A 26,916-nucleotide genomic window follows, 5' to 3' on the forward strand; every position below is an offset into this window, starting at 1 on the left:
GTACATGGATGATAGAAAAATAAAGGGCTATCTGTGAGCAGAGGGTTAGTTTGATTTTCGAGTATGTTTAAAGTTTAGCAACACATTGTGGGCTGTACTGGGCTGTACTGTTCTATGTTCTATATTTACAAGGTGTTAAAGGCAGTGAACCTGAAACTTGTGTCCTGTTTCACCAGAACAACACTTGGCTCTGATAAGACATCATGCAGATTGTTTTCTTGCATGTTTCAGATGTCTCAGTGCTTAAGAAAATCTTCTGGTGCAACAGAATCCTGCAGCCACTGTGACCGCAGCAGCAAAATAAATAGCAGGGTGCGCAGCATTGTTGCATTAGAGAACCAAACACCTCTCAGTGCTCCACAAATCCAGAAGAAACGTTGCCAGGATCAATACTGCTCCTCTGACAATGTGTTCAAGGAGAAGCTGGTGAAGTGACTGAGTGAGTGAGGAAACGTATCGATGTCTGGCTCCAGTGACCTTCCCCCCAAGCAAAGGGACCATGGACTAACTCTTTGCATCTCCACATGGTATGGAGGGGCCACCGGACCGGATGGAAACACCTGCTAGCTCCATCAAGGGCACTAGCCTCCCCAGTGTTGGGACACCTTCAAAAGGCAATGCCTCAGAAGGGTGGTATCCATCATTATGGACCCCTTTCACCTAGGACATGCCCTCTCTCATTGCTACCAACAAGGTGGGGGGAGGGTGACAGGAGCCTGAAGACACATGCGCAATACTTCAGGAACGGTTCCTTCCCCTTCGTCTGAATGGACAACGAACCTGTGAGCATCACCGCAATATTTTTCCTCTCTTTTTCCATTATGTATTTAATTTAATTTTATACATGCCAAAAGTTCTAGCACATACACTGCTTATAGCTGGACTGCCTAAGACTCTTGCACAAAACTGCAGTAATTTTATGTTTTGCGCTGTACTGCTGCTGCAGCAAAAAAACAAATATCATGACATAGGAAAGGTGATGATCCTGGTATGGGAATCTATTGTGGACTGAGAGTGGGAAGGGAGCAGGGAGAAGGAGATGATGATTGCAAAAAGGAGAAGGGGGGGGAGGGAGTGGGAAGCACCAGAGGGACATTTTGTAATGATCAATAAATTGATTGTTTGGAATCAAATGACCTTTCTTGGTGTCTCAGGGCCAGGTGTGTCTGCACCACACCACCTATTGCCCCTGGTATACCTTTCCTGCCACCTACCCCACACCATTCCCACAGTGCTGCAACCTCACTGTCCTCAGCATCCTTTGTTCCTGCCAAATTTACGAACTAACTCTCCCCTCCACATTGACAAGTTCTGTAATGTGCAAAAGTCGTACACACCCGAGTTATGCTCACATGCCTAAGTCCTTTGCATGGTACTGTAGATATACTTCGTACTGTAATTTACAGTTTTTATTATCGTATTTGAAGTGTACTCCTGCTGAAAAACAACAGGTTTTGTGACATATGCCATTGATATTAAACCTGATTCTGATTAGGAGAGGAAGATCACTGGAACTGAAATGTAGGTGAGCGACACAGGCTGATCCTGATCCTGCACCGGGAGTTCAACCTCTTTCCTCAATCCACTGCAACAAACCCTCAACCAACGATGAGGGATCATGTAAATAATGTAACTCTGTAAATTTACCTGACTATACGCAAAACGTTATAGTTAAGTAAGTGATTATAGCAACTGAAGCTGTATTTAATTGTTTATTCAACCATCACACACAAAATGCTGGTGGAATGCAGCAGGCCAGGCAGCATCTGTTTATTGTTTGTTGTTAATTGTTTATTGTTATCTTTGTGTTGAAGAAGTATAAAACATTATGTGGGGAGAATGAGATGCTCTTGCAATCTCCTGGACTCGCTCTCTCACTTGGAGGTTTGCTATGTGAATAAATGCTTTCATGTTTTGCAATTACAGCTTCTGTCTTGCACAGTTTTAGTCATTTACAACATCCACCATTAGAATTCAGTCCTCTTGAGGGGATATACTTAACTTTAACTTTTTGAATATGGTCAAATAAATTTTCAGAATCATGTATTTACTATAGCAGCACATAACAGCAGGAACATTCATCTGTTCCTGGGGCTCTTAGCCTTTTATATGCCGTGAACTCCTTTGGCAATCTGATGAAGCCTATGGATCCCTTCTCAGAATAATTAATTTAGATATACGAAATAAAACACACAGGATTACAAAATAAACAAATTATCTTAAACAAACATGAGGGAATCTGCAGATGCCGGAAATTCAAACAACAACACACACAAAATGCTGGTAGAACACAGTAGGCTAGGTTCATCTGTGAGTCGGCTAGTGAGGTATACTGCGTCCAGTGCTCCCGGTGTGGCCTTTTATATATTACTGAGACCTGACGCAGACTGGTAGACCATTTCATGTAACACCTATGCTCAATCTGCCAGAAAAAGCAGGATCTCCCAGTGGCCACACATTTTAATTCCATGTCCCATTCCCATTCTGATATGTCTATATCCATGGCCGCCTCTATTGTCAAAATGAATCCAAACTCAGATTGGAGGAACACCACCTTATATACCGGCTGGGTAGCCTCCAATCTGATGGCATGAACACTGACTTCTCTAACTTCTGTTAATGCCCCTCCTTCCCTTCTTACCCCATCCCTGACATATTTAGTTGTTTGCCTGTTCTCCATCTCCCTCTGGTGCTCTCCCCTCCTCCTTTCTTTCTCCTGAGGCCTCCCGTCCCATGATCCTTTCCCTTCTCCATCTCTGTATCACTTTTGCCAATCACCTTTCCAGCTCTTAGCTTCATCCCACCCCCTCCGGTCTTGTCCTATCATTTCGCATTTCCCCCTCCCCCCACTACTTTCAAATCTCTTACTATCTTTCCTTTTGGTTAGTTCTGATGAAGGGTCTCGGCCTATAGAAGCTGTCTAGCCTGCTGTAAATTATACTGAAATACAGTTATCAAAAGATTAAAAAGAAACAAATTTATGATATAGTAATCAGAATCAGAATACACACACAAAATGCTGGTGGAACACAGCAGGCCAGGCAGCATCTATAAGGAGAAGCACTGTCGACTTTTCGGGCTTCATTAGTCCTGACAAAGGGTCTCGGCCCAAAACGTCGACAGCGCTTCTCCCTATAGATGCTGCCTGGCCTGCTGTGTTCCACCAGTATTTTGTGTGTGTTGTTGTTTGAATTTCCAGCATCTGCAGATTTCCTCGTGCTTGCTCTTTAGAATCAGAAACAGGTTTACTATCACTGGCATGTGTCATGAAACTTGTTAACTTAGCAGCAGCAATTCAATGCAATACATAATATAGAAGAAAAAAATACTAATAAATAAATAAACCAATCAATTACTGAATGTGTATATTGAATATAAATGTGCTTCTTTATTAATAAATTAAATAACTATATATTTAAAATATAGGCAAGTTAAATTTTAATTTTTAAAGACAAATCAGTGTGAAGACGATTGTTGCTCAGCCTGAATCAGAACATTAAACTGTGGGGTGGTCTTTGACAAAGCAGCATGGACGTCATGTTGGATATCCAATTGCAGGGCTGACTGATAGTCGTCCAGCTACAATCACACATTAGTCTGCAGGCAGGCAGACTCCGATCACGTGTCCAGTAACAACTATAATTTTGAAGTAGTGATGAGTAAAGTCAATGATATTTTGAGATATTTGTAACAATCATAATGTGATCTGCAAATATTTGTGATTTCTATTGGTGACAGAGTCACAGGTACTACTGTCATTGGTTGCCTACATTCATAATTTAAGGAAGTGCTAAATTTAAATTAGAAATCTGTGAAAATAAAGATGTAATTTTTTCCCATCCAAGTTCATGGACCACTCGAATTTATCCACAGGCCCCTCAGGCCTCCAGATTAGGAACCTCTGATTTATTGTCATCCCCTATGTAGTTTCAATGGGCCAGAATCAGAATATTCCACATCCAGTGATTTGTTTCACTACCTTTGATTAGTTTGAAGATGACCAAGGGGAGACAACTGCGCCTATCTGTTCACATCCCAATTTCCACGGAGCATTCATTAACAGAGTGTACCTTGACATTTAATTTCTTCAACAGGCCAACAATGTAGGAAAATTCTAACACTCTGTAAATCTAGTCTGGTGCTATAATTACAATAGCGTTGTCAATAAACAGAATCTACAGATAAAAAATATTTTAAAGTGATTTTTATTTGTATTATCAAATTTCATTGTAATAAATATTTTTACAGATTGCCAGGTATGATGTTGTAGCCATCACTGAATCGTAGCTGAAGGATGGTTGTAGTTGGGAGCTGAATGTCCAAGATTACACGTTATATCGGAGGGATAGGAAGGTAGGCAGAGGGAGTGGTGTGGCTCTACTGGTAAAGAATGGCATCCAATCAGTAGAAAGATATGACATAGGATCAGAAGATGCTGAATCCTTGTGGGTTATGTTAAGAAAATGCAAGGGTAAAAAGACGATGGCAGTTATATACAGACCTTCCAACAGTGGCTGGGAGGTGGATCACAGATTACAACAGGGAATAGAAAAAGGTGCACCAAAAGCGCAATGTTATGGTCGTCATAGGAGATTTTAACATACAGGTCGATTGGGAAAATCAGATTGGTAATGGATCTCAAGAGAGTGAGTTTGTGAATGCCTAAGAGATGGCTTTTTAGTGCAGTTTGTCATTGAGCCTACTAGGGAATCAGCTATACTGGATTGGATATTATGTAATGAACTGGAGGTGATTAGGGAGCTTAAGGTAAAAGAACCCTTAGGAACCAGTGATCACAATATGATTGAGTTCAACTTGAAATTTGATAGGGAGAAAGTAAAGTATGATGTAGCAGTATTTCAGTGGGGTAAGGGAAATTACAATGGTATGAGAGAGGAGTTGGCCAAAGTAAATTGTATGGAGCTGCTGCATGGATGTCAGCAGAGCAGCAACACCATACATCTCTGGGAAGAATGAGGAAGGTGCAGAACATATGTATTCCAAAAATGAAGAAATACTCAAATGGTAAAATAGTATAACAATGGCTGACAAGGGAAGTCAAAGCCATTGTAAAAGCAAAAGAAAGGGCATACAACACAGCAAAAATTAGAGGGAAGATAGAGGATTGGGAAGGTATTAAAAACCTACAGAGAACAACTTTTAAAAAACCATTAGAAGGGAAAAGATGAAATATGAAAGCAAGCTAGCAAATAATATCAAAGTGGAAAGTAAAAGTTTTTTCAAGTATGTTAAGAATAAAAGAGAAATGAGAGTGGATAAAGGACCGCTAGAAAATGAGGCAGGAGAAATAATGATCAAGGACAAAGAGACAGCTGATGAACTAAGTGAATATTTTGCATCAGTCTTCACTGAGGAAGACATTAGCAGTATACCTGATGTTGTAGTGTGTGAAGGAAGAGAAGTGGGTGCAGTTATTATTACAAGGAAGAAGGTGCTCAAAAAGCTGAAAGACCTAAAGTTACATAAGTCACCCGGACCAGATTCTGGTGACCTGTGTGGCATCAGGGATGTCAGAAAATCTACTGCTTTGTGCTCAAAGACCCGGGAGCTTTGAGATCTTTGGGAACAGAGCTTGGAAAAAGCGACATAATGGACTTTTAACATTGTAAACCAGAGTTGTTTGTTTTGTCTCCCAGTTTGCTGGGAAAAACCGTGACACCTCCTTCTCCCTTATTAGGGGAGAGAGAGAACCTGTGGTATGTTGAAAGCTGGGTGAAATGCAAAGGCTTTGGGGTAACTGAAAGACTGTGTCTTTGCTGTTGTGTTGCTCATGCTTGAGTGCTGAGTGGTGGATGCCAATGCGTTTTTATTTGCAGGTGGGGGGGAAGGGGATTGTTGCTTGCTGCCGCTTACACGCGGGAGGGAGGGGAGCAAGGGCAGACTTTGGGGTTCTTACGTTTAACTGTTGTTCATTCTTTGGGGCACTTCTCTGTTTTTGTGGATGTTTGCGAAGTAAAAGCATTTCAGAATGTATATTGCATACATTTCTCTCACATTAAGTTGGATCTTTGAACCTTTGAACATGAGGCTGCTTACCAAGTTAAGAGCACATGGTATTACAGGAAAGCTACTAACATGGTTAGAGCATTGGCTGATTGGCAGGAGGCAGCGAGTGGGAATAAAAGGATCCTTTTCTGGTTGGCTGCCAGTGACTAGTGGTGCTCCGTAGGGGTCGGTGTTGGGACCACTTCTTTCTATGCTGTATATAAATGCTTTTAATGGTGGAATAGATGGCTTTGTTGCCAAGTTTATTGATGATACAAAGATTGTTGGAGGGGCTGGTAGTGTTGAGGAAACAGGTAGGATGCAGAAGGACTTAGATTAGGAGAATGGGCAAGCAAGTGGCAAATGAAATATTCCATTTGAAAATGCATGGTCATGCACTTTGATAGTAGAAATAAATGTGCGGACTATTTTCTAAACAGGGAGAAAATCCATATACCTGTGGTACAAAGGGGCCTGGGAGTCTTTGTGCAGAACACCCTAAAGGTTAACTTGCAGGTAGAGTCGGGGTGAGGAAGGCAAATGCAATGTTAGCATTCATTTCAAGAGGTCTAGAATGCAAGAGCAGGGATGTGATGCTGTGGTTTTATAAGGCACTGGTGAGGCCTTAACTTGAGTATTGTGAACTTTTCTGGGCTCCTCATCGAAGAAAAGATGTCCTGGCATTGGAGAGGGTTCAGAGTAGGTTCACAAGGATGATTCCAGGAATGAAAGGGTTATCATACAAGGTATGTTTGATAGCTCTGGGTCTGTATTCACTGGACTTTTAAAAGATTGAGGGGGGATCTCATTGAAACCTTTTGAATGTTGGAAGACCTAGATAGATTAGAATTGGAAAGGGTGTCTCCCATGGTGAGGGGGTCTAGGACAAGAGGGAAAAGCCTCAGGATAGAGGGGCATCCTTTTAAGACAGAGATGTAGAAAAATTTCTTTAGCCAGAGGATGTTGAATTATTTATTGCCACAAGCAGCTGAGGAGGCCAGGTCATTTGTGTATTTAAGAAGGAGCTTGACATGGCATCAAAGGTTAAGCAGAGAAGGCCAGAGAGTGAGGTTGAGTAAGGGAAAAAGGATCAGCCATGATTGAACAGTGGAGCAGACTCAATGGGCCAAATGGCCTAATTTTGCTCCTATATCTTCTGATCTTATGGCCTTTTTAATGCAATTATCTAATCAGCCTATCGTGTGTCAACAAGACAATGCATAAAAGCATGCAGACATGGTCAAGAGGTTCAGTTGTTGTTCAAACCAAACATTAGAATGGGGAAGAAATGTGATCTAAGTGACTTTCATCATGAAATAATTGTTGGTGGCAGATGGGGTAGTTTGAGTATCTCAGAAACTGCTGAGTTACTCAAACCTGAGATTTTCACACAGAAGTCTCTAGAGTTTACAGAGAATGGTGCAAAAACATTAAAAAATATCTAGTATAACAGCTCCATGGGGGAACAAAAAACACCTTGTTAATGAGAGAGATCAGAGGGTCAGACAGGTTCAAGCTGACAGGAAGGTGATAATAACTCAAATAGCCATGTGTTGCAATAGTTAAAAGAATGGTGTGCAGAGAAGCATCTCTGAATGTTCAACACATTGAATCTTGACGTGGATGGGCTATAGCAGCAGAAGCCCATGAACATACGCTCAATGACCACTTTATTAGCTATAGGAGGCAGCCATCTTTACTTCACAGCGTACTGTACATACCTTGATAATAAATGTACTTTGAATGTTAAATTTTGAAGATCAATCTAACATTTCCCTCACATATTGCCCTCCATCTTTTCCATCCAACATTAAGAGTTTTGTAAATGTCCCTAATGTCTCTAATCCCTCCCTCACCACTCCTGACAGTGTGTTCCATGTACTCATCACCCTCTGTGTAAAAAAACTACATTAACCATCCCCCTCCCTCACTCTTTCCAGCAATCACATTGAAACACTTATTAGAAAAACAAGATTTTTATCGGTATTTACAGATGCAACAATATGTTAATAAGATGCTTAAAAATGTAACCAAGGCAAATACATGCTTGATAGAGCTCTTTAGAAAAGCATATAATTCAGATAATGGTAGTAGAATCATTTCAAGCATGTATAAGGAGTCGTCAAATCTTAAAACACATTCGACTTCATACATTAAAACAAAATGGGAGAAGGAAGGAGGGATAATTATATCTGAGGAATAATGGACAGCAATATGGAGATATCAATGGAAGTGTACCAATTCACAGAAATGGAGGGAGTTTGGATGGAAAAACTTGATAAGATATTTTATTACACCCTCTCAGAAATCCCATTATGATGGTAACCTCCCTGTTTGCTGGAGAAATTGTGGAAATCAAAATGCAAATCATTATCATATATTTTAGGACTGCCCTGTTACCAAAAACCATTGGAGGGGGATACACAATGCCCTACAAGACATCTTTAAATGTGAAATACCCTTGGAGATTAAGACCATATATTTTGGATATATACCTCAAGAATGGGTGAAAAGAGATAAATATTTAATGAATATACTGTTAGTGGCTGGTAAAAAGACACTTACTAGGAAATGGTTATCACAGGAGAGCCCAACTTTAAATACATGGATGGAAATTACAATGGACATTTACAAAATGGAGAAGATAACACCATCTGTTAATCATAAGCTGGAACAATTGGATTCATACTGGGAAAAATGGTTTAACTACACAATACCTCATAGGCCTGATTTTATTCTCACAAATCAATGAATCTGTTGGAAAAAAAAGATCACTCCCTACTTGTACATAGTTCTTTCCTTTTGCTCGTTTTTTCTTTTCACTCTTTTCTATAAATGTATATCTCAGATAAATACTTTGTGGAGATTTTGTGATATATATGATTATATGATATATATGCATGATGTCTGAAATACATCTTATGGAAATGTTTGCTTGATGAACTTCAATAAAAAAAATAAACTAGAAATAAAAAGATGCTCTCTCATATTAGCCAGTGCTACTCTGGGGGAAAAAAATCTTTGCTGTATTTTTTTTTAAACTTATCTTGGAACTGAAGAACACGAAACACTTTTTTTTTGGTGTAATGAAATTATATGAAATTATTTGCAAAGCAGTTAATTGAATGGCAATTAGAGACAGGCAATAAATGCAGGCCTTGCTAGTCAGGCCCAGATCCTGAGAAGAAAATGAATTGGAAAGTAAAAACAAAAACAGAATGGCCCAAAGCACTTTATAGTCAGCTAAGTAATTTCTGAATCCTATCAATTGTTGTAGGAACAGCAGCCAATTTGCTGAGAAGTCTTTCATGAATAGCAATCTTACTGATAACCAAAATATGCAATGTTGACTGAGGGATCAATATTGAACAGGCCATGGGGGACGATTGCCCTTCTCTCAATCAACATTGTGATGGCATAGGATTTTATTAATGCATTGAACTTGGAAGAGCAGATGCAAAGTGATTTAGCAGAATGCCTGAAAATCAGCGGCCTGTCAAGTGAGATCTTTGTGTAATTGGGGGCAGTTCTGGCCACCGCATTATGAGAAGGAGGTGGAGACCTTGGAAAACTGGAGGAAAAGCTTTACTGTTTGGAAAGTGAGGGGGGGGGGAATGTTTAAAGGAGATGTATAGGGCAAGCTTATTTTTACACGGAGAGTAGTTGGCAGGAACAGGCTGCAGGGGAAACGGTAGAAGCAGTTATGATAGTTGTGTTTGGAAAACTCTGATCTCAAACCTCCGCTGCTTTGTGGCTAACCCCACTCACGAGGAAGGCTTCAGGAGTGAACACCCAGAAAAGTTCAGGAGCTGGACTCCCTAAGGCAGTCCTATGTTGAGTTCAATGCTGACTGGCAAACCCTGTAACACAGCTAGTGCCAAACTATATTGGTCTCTGCCATTCCTTTGGATTCATCAGCTGGGTGGAGAGGGCGAGACTGCTGCGTGGGCAACAGCTTGCTGTCCATATTGCACTGCTTCTTGAGTGCTGGCCTGCGTCCCAGTCTTAATTTAGCCTTGCTTCCCTAATTAGTGATCAAAAGTGGTTACCTATTGGCAATGAGGAGTAATTAACAAAGTGATATTCCTATTCTTAAAGCAAATCACTTGACTTAGGTACTATTAAAGATTATCTAGCAGCATTACAGAGCATTGTTAGCTAGCTGCCGTGTATTGTGAGAGCTTTCTAGCCCACTGTAACAAGGAAGTATGGAATGTGATGGAGTTTACATCCATGTTGAATGAGTTCACAGGAGGTCCCTAATACACTGGGGTGGGAGACTGGAGTCATAGAAACATGGAAAACCTACAGCACAATACAGGCCCTTCAGCCCACAAAGTTGTGCCGAATGTGTCATTACCTTAGAAATCACTAGGCTCACTTATAGCCCTCTATTTTACTAAGCTCCATGTACCTATCTAAAAGTCTCTTAAAAGACTCTAACATATCCACCTCCACCACTGTTGCCAGCAGCCCATTCCATGCACTCACCACTCTCTGAGTAAAATACTTACCCCTGACATCTCCTCTGTACATACCCCTCAGCACCCTAAACCTGTGTCCTCTTGTGGCAACCATTTCAGCCCTGGGAAAAAGCCTCTGACTATCCACAGGATCAATACTTCATTGAGGTATAGAGTAATAGAGCATGGAAACGTCCTCTTGGACTAACTCATCTCGGCGAATATGGTGTCCGCCAAGCTGCTCCCATTTGCCTGCATATTGCTCGTATTCCTCTGAACCTATCCTATCCATGCATTCATCCAAATGTTGAACACATAAGAGATTCTACAGATGCTGGAAATCCTGATAAAGTGTAGTAATCTCTTCGTGCCTGCATGGGGCACCCAAAGAAAGTGTTGGGCTCCAACGTTTATAGAGCTCCTGAATTGGTTAATTGTTGTTTAATTGTTTTAAGTTCCTTGTGTTTCTCTCAAGCAATTCATTCTTTGCAATGTGATCTCCCGGTGCTTTCTGTTTAAATTTGTCAAGTTTATTTTGATAGGCTCGGGGACTTAGTGGTATTTAATGGATGCCCGATTAACGCTAATTGTGTGGTCCTAGTTTTGAGCATGTTACTTCTCACTGTGTTGCTCAACAGAGCCTCTGATTTTCTTCTGGAATTATTCTGAAGAAATTCTGGTCACCATCTCGACATTGGAGTCTATCTTTTCTCCAAATGTGGGCTCTGATTTTGCCAGAGCACATCATGACATGAAGGGTCATGACCCAGAACGTCAACAGTCTATTTTCCTCCACAGATGCCACCTGACCTATTGAGTTACTCGAGCATGTTACATGTGTTGTCTTTTTGAAGTTCTTATTGTACTTGGCTCAGCCACTTCCTTTTGCAGCTTATTCCATGGATGCAACACCATCTGTTTGTAGAATTTGTCCCTGAGGTGCCTTTTAAATCTTTCCCCCTTAACTCATACCTATGTCCTCTAGTTCTGGATACCCGAACTCTGCGAAAAAGACTAGGTACATTCACCCTATCTATGCCCCTCATAATTTTATACACTTCTGTAATATCACCCCTCACTAAATACATATTATGCTAGCCCCCTCTTAGCTTTATGACAGCTTTTGATGTCACATTTATAGTGGCCCTATCCATCTGAACTTTCACTAATTTTTTAATCTAATTAGTACCAATAATTTTAATTAACATACATCAGTATATTTTCAAAACAAATTTATTATTTTTGTTAATCAATTGCAATTGCTTAATTTTATGAATTGCTTCTAAACAATTGAATCCAAACTACTTTCAGTCACAGGCCCATTCAAAAACTACTTCAATTTTTAGTGCACTTTTCACAAATGTTTACACGTAATTTCCAAAAAAATACTGAAGTTTACTGCTATAAAGTGACATCAGGATGAATGATCAAGTGGCTAGTCATAGTCATAGGGCATTGTAGACAGAAGCAGGCCTTCAGCCCAACTAGTCCCTGTCAAACTATCATTCTGTGTAGTCCCACCAATCTGCAACTAGACCTTAGCACTCCATCCCCTCCCATCCATGTACTGACCCAAACTTTTCTTAAGTGCTGAAACTGAACTTGCATCTATAACTTCCATTGGCAGCTCCTCCCACACTATCACCAACCTCTGAGTGAAGAAGTTCCCCTTCGTGTTCCCTTTAAACATTTTACCTTTCACTTTTAACCCATGACTTCTAGCTTTAGTCTTGCACACCTCAGTGGAGAAGACCTGCTTGCATTTACCTTATCTATACCACTCATAATTTTGTATACCCCTATCAAATGTCCTCTCATTCTCCTATACTCCAGGGAATAATATCCTAATCTATTTAATTATTCCCTGTAACTCAGATCCTCGAAGGCTGGCAACATCTTTGTAAATTTTTTCTGCACTCTTTCAACCTTATTGAGATCTTTCCTGTCAGTAGGTGACCAGAACTGCACACATTACTCCAATTTAGGCCTCACCAAAGTCTTATACGACTTCAACATAACATCCCAATTATTGTACTCAATGCTGGTGGAACACAGCAGGCCAGGCAGCATCTATAGGGAGAAGCGCTGTCGACGTTTCGGGCCGAGACCCTTCGTCAGGACTAATCGAAAGGAAAGATAGCAAGAGATTTGAAAGTAGTGGGGGGAAGGGGAAATGTGAAATGATAGGAGAAGACCGGAGGGAGTGGGATGAAGCTAAGAGCTGGAAAGGTGATTGGCGAAAGTGATACAGAGCTGGAGAAGGGAAGGATCATGGGACGGGAGGCCTCAGGAGAAAGAAAGTGTGGGGGGGGGGGGAGAAGCACCAGAGGGAGATGGAGGACAGGCAAACAAATAAATATGTCAGGGATGGGTTAAGAATGGGAGGAGGGGCATTAATGGAAGTTAATGTTCATGCCATCAGGTTGGAGGCTACATAGCCGGTATATAAGGTGTTGTTCCACCAACCTGAGTTTGGATTCATTTTGACAATAGAGGAGGCCATGGATAGACATATCAGACTGGGAATGGGACATGGAATTAAAATGTGTGGCCACTGGGAGATCCTGCTTTCTCTGGCGGACTGAGCGTAGGTGTTCAGCGAAACGGTCTCTCAGTCTGCGTCGGGTCCCGGTGTGGCCTTTTATATATTGGCGAGACCCAATGCAGACTGGGAGACCATTTCGCTGAACACCTACACTCAGTCCGCCAGAGAAAGCAGGATCTCCCAGTGGCCACACATTTTAATTCCATGTCCCATTCCCAGTCTGATATGTCTATCCATGGCCTCCTCTATTGTCAAAATGAATCCAAACTCAGGTTGGTGGAACAACACCTTATATACCGGCTATGTAGCCTCCAACCTGATGGCATGAACATTAACTTCCATTAATGCCCCTCCTCCCATTCTTAACCCATCCCTGACATATTTATTTGTTTGCCTGTCCTCCATCTCCCTCTGGTGCTTCTCCCCCCCCCCCACACTTTCTTTCTCCTGAGGCCTCCCGTCCCATGATCCTTCCCTTCTCCAGCTCTGTATCACTTTCGCCAATCACCTTTCCAGCTCTTAGCTTCATCCCACCCCCTCCGGTCTTCTCCTATCATTTCGCATTTTCCCCTCGCTCCACTACTTTCAAATCTCTTACTATCTTTCCTTTTGGTTAGTCCTGACGAAGCGTCTCGGCCCGAAACATTGACAGCGCTTCTTCCTATAGATACTGCCTGGCCTACTGTGTTCCACCAGCATTTTGTGTGTGTTGTTGTTTGAATTTCCAGCATCTGCAGGTTTCCTCGTGTTTGCTACTGTACTCAAAACTTGATTTATGAAGGCCAATCTGCCAGTAGCTCTTTTCACAACCCTATGACAGATACAATGTTGTGTCTTAAAGCAAGAGGGAAAATCAGGAAGGTGGAGAGACTTTGGGAGGACTTCCAGGATTTGGTTATTTGGCAACCGAAGCATATTCAGCTATGGTAGAAGCATTCAGTTTTGGAATTGAGCTAGAAGCCTGAGTGAGAGGAGTGCAGAGGGATTGGAAGGTTATGGAGCAGAAGCTGATTGAAAAGGTAACAAGGTAAATACAATTGTAACTCAAGTTAATTAAACCCAACAATGAGATGTTAGAAAGTTCTACCTGTGGAGGGATTGTGGTTTACTGATTAAAAAAAAGAATTCGAAAAAATGCTATGTGAGGGCAGAGCGGGCTGGATGCAGGACGGATAAGGAAAGAAACAAAGCAATGATTAGAAACTGAGATGACAACTATTAAGAGTGGAATTAATAGTGGATATCATTACCCTACTTATTTGAAAACCTCCGGGTGAAAAGCCCTGGAGGAAAGACAACAGTGATAAAAGATTTATTGAAGCTACAGCTATAACACACAGCAGCTATAACGAGACATTATCAGCAGAGACCAGTATCCAATATCCCGACCATTTAGTCGGGAATTAGTTCTGCAAAATCATATCAAGGGACTTGGTCAAGTTTTTGTACAAGTTTGTCAATTGACTTTCTGTTGATGATAAATTTATTTCATCTAATGAGCTAAGAAACAAGATAGTGAGTCACCCAAGATGAAGAACCAGCACAGGAATGAAATGTGTAATGATGCAGAGGATCTAATACATTTTGATGTATGTTTATTTGCATTCAAAGAATCTGAATTTGATTTTCTACAAGAACTGATTATTTTTGCAAAGACTTTGATAAGTTACTGAATGAGATTTATTTTGTTTAAGAGTTGTGATGTTGGAGAATTGTCATGGAAGGAGTTAAACTGTGAATACATAATTTTTGAATTTGAATTTAAACTTGCAAGTATACTGCCTGGAACTGAAACTGAAATTAACTATAATATATGAGAATAGGAATTATATTTGGTTTTCTAATTAACTAGAGATAAGTAAATAGGAAAGTTTAGTCTGTAAACTTTTAAATAGGGAATCACGCTAGATCTAATTAGTTAGAGAGATTAGGGTAATAAAAGAATCTCACTGATTCTAATTAAAAAGGATTTTGTTGTGGTATGATATCTAAGATTTGGTACCTAAACAGAATGTTGGAAGTTTGAATTGTTTTTGCACAGGTAAGTATTTTGTACAAATTGTATTTTTCTTGTAAACAAAAACTTATTTTCAAAAGTGTGTGGTTTCTCGTCACTGTCTCCTTCCAATACATAGAACCTTATGATGGCCTATTTGCACCTAGTGTAATTTTATTTTCTCAAAGAGTGTGACAACTGGTCACACACAATAAGATTGGTGCTACACCAGTGTTCCACAATGGAAAGATCGGAACAGGGGAATGAGAATTTTAAAATGGAACCATTGATTACCCAAGAGAACAAAATAGGTCAGTGAGCAGTGCTGGTAGGTGACGAGAATTAGAGTACTACAGAACTGTGTTTAAGACTTCAAACAGTCCATCAGAGTGATTAAGGCTAGAGGGAACAAAAATCAGATTAAGATATATTTACCATTTGCACATCGAGCAAGAGGGGAAACTTCTTCACTCTGAAAATTTTGAGAATTTGGAATGAGCTGCCAGCACAAGTGGTGCATGCAAGCTCGATTTCAACGTGTAAGAGAAGTTTAGATAGGTACATGGATGGTTGGGCTATGGAGGGCTATGGTCTGTGTGTAGGTCGACAGAAGTGGGCAGCTTAACTCATTGGGCACAGACTAGATGGTCAGATAGGACTATTTCTGTGTTGTACTTTTCTATGACTCTATGAAACACATAATAAAAAACATCTTTTGTGTTAACAGCCGTGTCAATAACTTTGGCTGCTCTGAGATTTTGGTCTATGGACTCAGTATGGTTTGGAATGCTGTTGCTTGCTTTTATTGTTTGTGTGATTTGTGTTTATTTTCCATTTCTCTGCCCATTGGGTGTTGGATTTTCTTTTATTAATTGGATTCTTTCTTGTTTCTTGCTTAGTGGCTGCTTTAAGCAGATGACTCTCAAGGTGGTATAATTCATCATTCTTTGATAATGAACGTACTTTGAACCTAGAGATAAGACCAGAAGATCATAAAACACAAGAGCAGAATCAGGCCATTCAGCCCATCAAGTCTGCTCTGTATTCCATCATGGCTGACTTATTATCGCTGTCAACCCTATTCTCCTGCCTTTTTCCTGTAACCTTTGACTTCCTGCCTAATCAAGAACTTGTCAAGCTGTGCTTTAAGTATAGCAAAATGATTTGATTCATTGGAGGCAGCCCTCAGCCACATATGTATTCATAAGGGTTTTAGCAGAAGATTAACTGATGTGGTAATGAAGTCAGAGGTCGAGCTAAACAATCCAGAGCAGCACAGAAATGTGACTTAAGTTTGTGCAGTTTCATACACATAGCCCTGATCCTCTGAGTTGAAGAAGAGAAAGATTGCTGGAAATGTGATGGTGGGGAACATGGAGAAAGCCAGACATCAGCAATAAACTAAATCATTTAACAATCCTGGAGTAACTGATGCAGAGGAGAGCAATATGCTCCGAAACAGGCTGGATTATCCCCTAAAGCTCCCCATATCTTGTTGTCAGCAAGGATCAATGTAGCTACCAATCAGATGGACCATAGTTACTATAGCCTCAGCTGAAAAACCACAACTTATTGAGAGTCTCCTTGGAACTAATAGCTTCTGCCATGTAAAAAATAATAGCAAAATGCTTTTCAATGAAGCTTGGCCTTTTCTTCATCACCATTCAATATTCAAGATACAAGATTGTTTAATGTTATTTCCTGTACACAAGCGTAAAGGAACATGAAATAATTGTTACTATGAATCTGATGCAGCACTCAGTAATAATAAAAGCACAATAAATATAAATGCAAAATATACCTTATTTACATTGATTGTCTGACCATAAAATGATCACAGGGCACAGGAGTGTCTGTACCTGAGGTGACTGACAGGAAATGATAAAGTGGTGATTGGGTGTGTGGGGGGGCGTGTCAGTGGGTGGAGGTTTTGATCAGCCTTACTGCTTGGGGAAGGTAACTGTTTTTGAGACTGGTGATCCTGATATGGATCCTCCCTGAAGGGAGTTGGACTAACAGTCCATGAGCAGGGTCAGCGGGATCCTTCATGAAGTTAATGGCCTTTTTCCAGCACCTTTCTGTATACATGTCCTTGATTAGTGCCAATGATGCATTGGGCAGTATTGACTATCTGATGTAGAGCCATCCTATCAGCATAAACACATTTCTGCGTTTTGTGTGTTAAACTCTTGGGAAGCTTCAATGTCTCACAGCATACAGTGCATCCTATGGAAGGTTAGAAATTTAATTAAATATTGACCATTTAATGATTTTAATTTGTTCAAATCCACCACTGACATAAAAGTCACCGAGTCCGTGTTGTTGGAGGCTAACCTATGTCCTAATCACCCTCGTTGTTGTGCCACTGTTGTTGAACTCTCTGATTCTGGGTGGCACACATCATGAATTAAATGCATAATAGTTCTCAAGCAGTGAAGCAGCAGCAAAAAGCCCTGGGACACTTTAATTGGCATGACATTCAGCACAACAGCCTTGGGTTGAAAAGGGTCGCACAGAAACAGAGAGAGAGTTTCAGACAATAGGGAGAGCAAGACTGAAAGAAAAGAGAGCAGCAGGGCGAAAAAGAGGAAGAGGCCCAGAGAACCAGAGTAAGAAAGAGACAGAAATTAAGATTGAAGAGATTAGCTTTATTTGTCACATGTACATCAAAACATACAGTAAAATGAGTCACGTGTCAATGACCAACACAATGCAATATGTGTTGGGGCAGCCTGCAAGTGTTGCTGTGCTCCTGTTGCCAACTTAGCTTGCTCTCAACGTTGCTAACCCATACACCTTTGGAATTCGGGAGGAAAGCAGAGCGCCGTGAGCAAACCCACACTGTCATGGAGAGAATGTACAAACTCCTTACATACAACAGTGGAAATTGAACCCTGACAGCTGATTGCTGGCGCTGCAATAGCGTTGTGCTACCTGCTACGCGACCGTACTGCCTGGAGTGAGACAGGCAGAAAGAGGGAGGTGGTGACAGAGATAGAGAGACAAACAGAAGAAAAGAGTGAGAAAGGTGGACGGAGAACCAGTGCGATGGAGAGATGAGGGAAGATGAAAAATGAGAGATGAGTGAAAAGGAAAGGTAAGGAATGGCTGAGAATGCAATAATTGAGGGAGTGAATAGGAAAGGAAACATTTTGCATTATTCAGAGCTTTTAATGTAGCAAGATGTCTCAGAGCTTATGGGAGCACACACAGGCACAAACAAATGATGCTGTGTCAGTGCAGGATACAAAACTTTGCCAAGGGAAAAAAAAGGTGCGAAAGGTTTGTGTAACGGAGGAGTGAGAAGCAGAGAGGATTAGAAAGGAAATTGTAGGCGTTAGGATCTAGGTAGCTGCAGGCACAGTCACGAGTGAGTGGTGAAGGATAAAAAAGGAGAGGGGAAAGAATGAAAGAGAAATGAAGAAAATATGAAAGAGAGTGGGAAAGGTACAGCAGATGAAAGTGGCAGAGAATGCAAAACAAAAATCAGAATAAGAATCAGGTTCAATAGCACTGACATACTTTATCAAATTTGTTGTTTTGCAGCAGCAGTACATTGCAATACATATAACACTATAAATTACTACAATAAATGCATACATATGTATATTTGTATACATATATATGTATGTATAATTACTGCAGAAAGAGAGCAAAAACTGTGAGGTAGTATTCATGGTCTCCAAGTGGACCACAACCTTGTCATAGGGCTTGAAGGCCTAGGTGCCTCAATGACCCAGAAAGCTATGTTGGCTGGAGTCAGGGCTTTATGCTTTGGCTCTTGGTAGGGTCACCCATGCCAAACAGGTCAAAGAGTAGATGCGAGACTAAGAGTGCTGCGTGGTCCTCCTGGTTCAGGGTTCAGCTAACAACCCTGACTGGTCAAAGTGCAATGGAAACAGCAATGAAGTATCATTCTATACCCGTGTGCCATTCATGAGTTCCACCTGGGACAGTAGTGAAAACCAAGAGGAAGTGACTGACGTGATGAAGGAATCCTCGTACACCACCTGAGAAGGAGGACCTTCACTGCAGCTCAAAATACCAGCGGTGTAATGGACAGCAAGTAAGTAATGATGGTTTCATTGTCCATTTATAAATCTGATGGCAGAGAGGAACAAGCTTTTCCTAAAATGTATAGTGCGTTTTCAGGCACCTGTACCTCCTCCCTGATGGTAGCAATGAGAAGAGGGCATGTCCTGGGTAATGGGTGTACTTAATGATGGATGCTGCCTTTTGTGACATTGTCTTGTCTATGATAGAACTGGCTGAACTTGTAACTTCTGGTAGCTTGTTTCTGATCTTGTGCAGTGGCCCTTCCACACCAGACGGTGATGCAACCTGCTAAAATGCTTTCCACGGCACAACTGTAGAAATTTGCAGGAAATTTGGTGACCTACGGAATCTCCTCAAACTCCTAATGAAATATAGCTGCTGACATGCCTTCTCTGTTATATGTTGGGCCCAAAATATAAAGCGAGAGACAGAAACAAAGGAGTGGGAAAGGGAAATAAAGAATTTAGTAAAAATATTCCAAGTTAATCTTCACTGCAGCTTGTATGTTTATATGTGTTTGTGATAGTTTCTCCCTGCTCTGCAGGAAGTCTTTGCTAAGGAGCTGTGGGTTGCAATTTCAGTAAATATTTAAAGAAAGAAATCCACAGGCTGGAGCATCTGTCTGCAATCATTTCAGTAGAAGATTAGAAATGATTAAAAAGCATTATCCGAGTGATTTGTAGATGGGTAGTAAAATTACAGTCAATATTTACAGCCAGAGGATAACTTTCTGTCCAGGGTAGCCCTGTCAGATAATTAAAACAGGAAAGTACTTGCAAGTTTTTACCCAGTCGGATCCAAATCAAACAGCGTGATTTTGTAATTCTAGGTTGTTCATCCTTAAAGGAGCCATATAGCAGATTAAACCAGGATGATGCTTCAGATCAAAATTCATTTGGATCTCACCAGTTTCTGCATGGAAGTGGCTGTGAAAAAATATGCTTCAGGATGTTTTCTTTCTTTCAGATTGGTTAAGAAATCTGTGCATTTGAAACCAGAGCTACTTCTGTCTCAGAGAAAAAAATACATAATACAGGTTATATACATAAATGGATTGTATGACTAAACTGCTGATTTGAAAAAGGCAAAAGCTGGGAATATGTGTTTCGTGACAAACTCTCTGTGATACTCCAATGTAGCAGTTTTGTCTTACTCATGTTCCCCTGGCTTTGAACACCTGATGGTAAAATGCCAACCAAGAGAGTTCTCCCCCATGATCCTGACTGTACCACCAGCGGCCAACTAGAATCAAGTGTTAAATTCATCTCAGCGTGACAACACTTTTGTTGTCAGGAACTTGGGTAAAATGAGGACAAGAGACACCACAGCTGCTGGTTCTGATTCAAAATTCAAGATTGAGACTGTTTAATATTACTGCCAGTCCACAAGTGTAAAGGAGAACGAAATAATTGTTTCTCAGGATCCACTGCAGCACAAAAGAGCATAAAAGATAAAGAACAGAATAATAATTTAAGAAATACAATAAATATAAATACATAAGATTCTTTATATACAGTACATAGCTGGGTTGTATGACTGAACTGCTGATTCAGAAAAGGCAAAGGTTGGGACAGTGAGGTGTGTTTCATGATAAACTCTCTGTGATACTCCAAGATGGTAGTTTTGTCACATTCGTGTTACCCCAAATTTGAACACCTAACATTCAAATGCTGACCATTCTACTTACCAAGACAGTTCTCCCCCATGATCCTGACTGCAGTTTACATATCACCAGCGGCCGACTAATCAAGCGCTGGAGATATGGCATAATGCCGTCACCCAACAAGGAACAGTTCATCCCACTGCATTTCAAATCATAGTTGGGGAATTTCATCAAGCTTCTTTGAAGAAGTCTCTGCCCAGTTATCATCAGCATATAATCTGCGGCATCAGAGGTCCCAAAGCCATTTCACAGGTGAAGTGACAATTCCAGGCTAAACGTGAATCAATGAAGGATGCTCAGCAGCTGTGGCAGGGCTTGAATACTGTCATCTCTTACAAAGTGAAATCAAGAAACATAGGTGATGATAGGGCTTCACTTCCAGATGGGCTCAATGCTTTCTATGATCACTTTGACCGCCAAAACAAGGTGGAACCTTCACGAACACCCACAGCCTCCCTCTGATGACCCTGTGATATCAGTTAACGTGAGAGCATACTTCAAGAGGGTGAACTCACTGAAAACAACCATCCCAGATGGGGTACCTGTGCCTGGAGTGTTGACTGACATCTTTCACTTCTGGCTTTGGCAGTTTGAGATACCCCACCTGCTTCAAGCAAGCTTCAGTGCCTAAGAAGAAGATGGTGGCCTCCCTCAATGAATCTCATCCGGTAGCACTTACATCCACAGTGATGAAGTGTTTCAAGAGGCTGGAGATGAAACATATTAGCTCCTGCCTGACAAGCAACTTGGATCCACTCCAATTTGCAAACCGGCACAACAGGTCCACAGCAGATGCCATTTCATTGACTCTTCACTCAACCCTGGAACATCTTGACAGCAAAGATGCATACATCAGGATGTTCTTTATTGACTTCAGCATGGCACTCAAAACTGATCAATTAATCAGCTAACTAATCAATCCCCTCTCTGCTCCTCTTCTCCATCCTCCTTTAACTCTCTTTTGAATTGAATTGACTTTATTTCTTACATCCCTCGCATACATGAGGAATAAAAATCTTTGTGTTACCTCCCTGTCTGAATGAGCAATGTGCAAATTATAGTAATTTGTAATAAATAGCATGTACAGTAAGATATTCAACGGCACAGTCAATATAGCTTAGAAAGACAATTGTGTAGTGTGAATTACTCAGTCTGATGGTCTGGTGGAAGAAGCTGTCCCGGAGCCAGTGGTCCTGGTTTTAATGTTGTGGTACCGTTTCCCCGATGGTAGCAGCTGGAACAGTTTGTGGTTGGAGTGACTTAGGTCCCCAATGATCCTTTGGGCCCTTTTTACACACTTGTCACTGTAAATGCCCTGAACAGTCGGAAGTTCACATCTACAGAAGCACTAGGCTGTCTGAACCACTTTCTGCAGAGTCCTGCGATTGAGGGAAGTACAGTTCCCATACCAGGCAGCGATACAGCCAGTCAGGATGCTCTCAATTGTGCCCCTATAGAAAATTCTTTGGATTTGGGGACTCATGCCAAACTTCTTCAACCGTCTGAGGTGAAACAGGTGCTTTTGTGCTTTTTTCACCACACAGCCGGTATGTAAAGACCAGGTGAGGTCCTTGGTGATGTGTATACCGAGGAACTTAAAGCTGTTCAGCCTCTCAACCCCAGATCCATTAACGTCAATAGGGGTGAGCCTGTCTCCATTCCTCCTGTAGTCCACAACCAGCTCCTTTGTTTTGGGGGAGAGGTTGGTTTCTTGACACCACTGTGTCAGGGTGATGACTTCTCTGTAGGCTTCTCTTTCCTACAGCCTCTAAGGTGTAGAAGTCCTCCCAACTCTTTCCAGATATCACTGAGACAAGGGCATCAACAACTTTTGTCGAAGTGTTCATCGACGAAAGCTGCTCTGGGATGCCGAAGGTGAGCAGAGCTACAGTTCTGTATCGCAATGGGCAAGACATTATCACGACAGAGGAGCGAGAAGGAGTTGTGATTGTCCTTACTGCTCTCCGTTAACATGGCTGCACAGGATTTTAATGGTTTCTTCAACATTCTGAACCTCTAATTAGGAGTGGAATTAATGTAGGTTTAAAGCAGTTCCCAAACAGCTACTTACCATTTTTAAGGGATATTCATTACCAATGAGCTCTGAAATGAATCTCTGATACTAATCACTTTGTCAAGGCTTCATCAATACCTAGAGAAAACATATTGTGCAGTACGTCTAGAACTAATACTCCATTTTCCTTACAGGGATGACCAGGAATGTCTGGCATGGCCACCTTTCTTGTGATCCCCTTGGATCTAACAATGGATGTGTGTTGTGACAGAACAAAAACTAATGAGGGACACAGGGATAACAGGACAAAATGCTATCTTGTGCAGATGCTCCTTAACTCTCTGTAGCCCAGCTCCAAGAACAAGTCCACTTTCCCTCTCAGTTACTGACCAAAGTTCAAAGAACATTTAATATCAAAGTACAGATATTGTGCCGTATACGTACAACTCTGAGATTTATTTTCCTGTGGACATCCACAGAAAATGCAAAGAAACAAAAAAAAGCAATAAATATTGAGAACGTAATAAGTGTCATTGAAAGCTAGTCCATAGATTGCGGGAACAGTTTAATGTTGGAAGGAGTGAAATTGAGTGAATTAGCCCCTCTGTTCAAGAGCCTAATTGTTGAGGAATAGTAATTCTGAACCTGGTGGTGTGGGCCCTGAGGGTTGTAGACACATCCAGCTTCATTATAGGTACTAAACCTTCCACTATTGGGAACATCTTTAAAAGTGAGAGTCTTATGATGGTAGCACCCATCATTAAGGACCCTCACTGTCTTGGACATGCCCTATTCAGATTACTACCATCAGAAAGGAGGGACGGGAACCTGAGGATGCTCACTCAATATTTTTGGAACAAGCTCAGAGAACTCGGCCTGCACCCCAACTCGTGCAGCTGGATCCTGGACTTCCTGTCATATTGCCAGCAGGTGATAAGGATGGGAACCCTCACCTCTGCCCTCTGATCCTCAACATAGGAGCCCTCCCACAGCTATGTCCTGAGTCTTCTTCTCTGTTCCCTACACACTCATGACTGTATTGCCACGCACTGCTCTGATCTGCTGATCAAATGTGCAGATGACACAACAGTGATAGGCCCTGATTCCAATAGTGATGAGACAGCCTACAGAGCAGAAGTCAATGCCCTGACACAGTGGTGCCACCAAAACAACCTGTCCCTCAATGCTGAAAAAATGAAGAGTTAATGGTGAATTACAGGAGGAAAGTGGACAGCTAGCTCCTATTGACATCAATGGGACTGTAGTTGAGAGGATCAGTAGTTTCAAGTTCCTTAGTATACACATTACTGAGGCTCTCATCTGGACTGTACATACTGGCTGTGTTGTGAAAAATGCCCAGCAGTGCCTCTTTCACTTCAGACGAGTGAAGAAGTTTGACATGAGTCCCCAAGTCCTTAGAACTTTCTACAGGGGCACCATCAAGAGTATCCTGACTGCTGTGTTACTGCCTGGTGTGGGAACTGTACTACCCTCAATCACAGGACTACACAATCTTAGTGTTTAGGCAATATCCTCCCACATTCCCCTTCCTTATTGCTTGTATGTTGCGACAGAGATGCAACATAAAGATTTTTACTCTCTTAAGTGTGAGATGGATGTAAGAAATAAAAAATTCTAATTCTAATTCTTCCCCACTGCCATCATATTTCTGAACAATTCATGAATCCATAAGTACTACCTTATTATTTTGTTCTCTTTCTGCACTATTTATTTACTTGTTTACACTGTATATTTCTCATTGTAATTTATGGTAATTTTTTATGTATATCACTGTACTGCTGCCACAAATTTCACGACATATATCAGTGATAATGAACCTGATTCTGATTTTGACTGTCTTTTAACAGTTGTATGTACCTGCCTCAACCACCTTCTCCGGCAGCACATTCCACAGAACCATCAGAGCATAAGAGACAGGAGTAGAATCAGGCCATTTGACCCATCACATCTCTGCCATTCTATCATGGCTGATTTATTATCCCTCGCAATCCCATTCTCCTGCCTTTTCCTCACAACCTCCGCTTTAAATATATCCATTAACTTGGCCTCGTCAGCTGCCTGTGGCAATGAATTCCACAGATACATCTCCTTCTGGCTGATGAAATTTCTCCTTATCGCTAATCTAAATGGATCACTCTCTATTCTAAGATTATGCTTTCTGATCCTAGACTCCCGCTATAGGAGCATCTTTTCCACATCCCATTTTATCTAGGCCATTTAATATTCAGTAGGTTACAATGAAATTCCACATGCAATTCCACTCCCTGTATAAAAAAAGCTACCCCTCAAGTTCCTATCAAATCCTTCGCATCTCACCTCACAATGATGCCCTCTAATGCAGGGAGAATAACTGTGTACATTCATCCTATCTTTACTCCTCGTAATATGATACTCCTCTATATGACAACCTCTCCGTATCCAGAAATGAAGTCCAGACCTGTTCAACCTTTCCCTATTACTCATAATGTAACTAAGTAGGCAGGTAAAGGAACTCATGCAAAATTCTGCAGCAGAATTGTATCCATTCTGATTCATATTTATTTACCACGTACACATCAAAACTTACAGTGAAATGAATTATTTGCATTAGCAACTGACACATCAGTTCGACCACATTCATGGCTTAGACTCTGGCCTGTCTTCTGACTCCCCATATCCTTGTCCCTAATCCCTAAACTGATCCATAATTGTCCTCCCTGTTCCAAAAAATCATCCGGGTAGCTTCCTGGTAAATTTCCCCTAGAGCCAATCTAAAGCTTCGAATACTTAAACTGTACAGAACAAGATCCCAGAAATAATTCAAAGTTCAAAGTAAATTTATTAACATATACAACCCTGACATTCACCATATACAACCCTGAGATTAATTTTCTTCATTTTCTTGTGGACATACTCAAAAACTGTACAGAATAATACCATAACAGAATCAATGAAATACCACCAACTAGGGTGTCCAACCAAAGTGCAGAAGATAAAAAAACACAAATACAAAAATAAGAAACAACAATAACAAATAAATAACAATAAATAGCAAGAACATGAAGTGAAGAGTCCTTGACAGTGAGTCTATAGATGGTGGGAACAGTTCAGTGATGAGATGAGTGAAGTTGAGGGAAGTTATCCCCTCCAGTTCAAGAGTCTGGTAATTGACAGGAAATATCTGCTCCTGAACCTGGTGGTGTGAGTCCTGAGACTCTTACACCTTCTTCCTTATGGCAGCAGCCAGAAGAGAGCATGAACTGGGTGGTGGGGCTCCCTGAAGATCATAATGAAATAACAAACCGAAAACTGAGGGCTACAGGATGGAGATTGGCAAAGGGAACTCACTACTTCTGTGAGCCAATGGATTGATATTGCTGTTAAAGGACAGGTTCTTGCTTTGAGCAATGAGTAATGAATAAGGATCCATATATTAAATTTTCTTCAGAAACTTCCACCATCCTATAACTCTCAAAGATGAGAAACTCTGGTTTTAAGTCCACCATTAATCACTCCTTTCTTGGTGTCCATGCCTTCACATGCTGAAATCTGAACTCAGAATTTCTTAGAATATAGAACATAAATGTTGTGCTGACATTTTAACCTACTCTAAGATCAATCTTACCCTTCCTTCGACATGATCTTTCATTTTTCTATCATCCATGGGCCTATCTAAGAGTCTCTTAAATCCCCTAACGTATCCGTCTCCATCACCATGCTCTATGCACTCACTATTCTCTGGGTTAAAAAAAAACTTCTTTAGGAAAATGGGAAGTACAATGAGATCTAGGTATCCTTGTTCATCAGTCACTGAAAGTAAGCATGCAGGTACAACAGTCAGTGAAGAAAGCTAATGGCATGTTGGCCTTCATAACAAGGGCAGTTGAGTATAGGAGCAAAGAGGTCCTTCTGCAGTTGTACAGTGTGAGACCACACCTGGAATATTGTGTGCAGTTTTGTTATCTAAATTTGAGGAAAGACATTCTTGCTATTGAGGGAGTTTAACGTAGGTTCATGAAGTTAATTCCTGAGATGGCGGGACTGTCATGTGTTGAAAGATTGGAGCGACTGGGCTTGTATACACTGGAAGCTAGAAGGATGAGAGGAGATCTGATTGAAAAGTAAGATTATTAAGGGATTGGACATGCTAGCGGCAGGAAACATGTTCTCAAT

The 26,916-nt window shown here is 41.1% G+C and overlaps 1 protein-coding gene across 1 annotated transcript in view; it reads right to left on the reverse strand.

Annotated features, from left to right (window-relative positions):
• cdh8 (cadherin 8) overlaps nt 1-26,916 on the reverse strand; it is a 272,812-nt gene that overhangs the window by 197,771 nt on the left and 48,125 nt on the right. The window lies entirely within an intron of this gene.

Source organism: Hypanus sabinus, chromosome 17 (assembly GCF_030144855.1).
Source record: "Hypanus sabinus isolate sHypSab1 chromosome 17, sHypSab1.hap1, whole genome shotgun sequence".
In the NCBI taxonomy this organism is placed as follows: domain Eukaryota; kingdom Metazoa; phylum Chordata; class Chondrichthyes; order Myliobatiformes; family Dasyatidae; genus Hypanus; species Hypanus sabinus.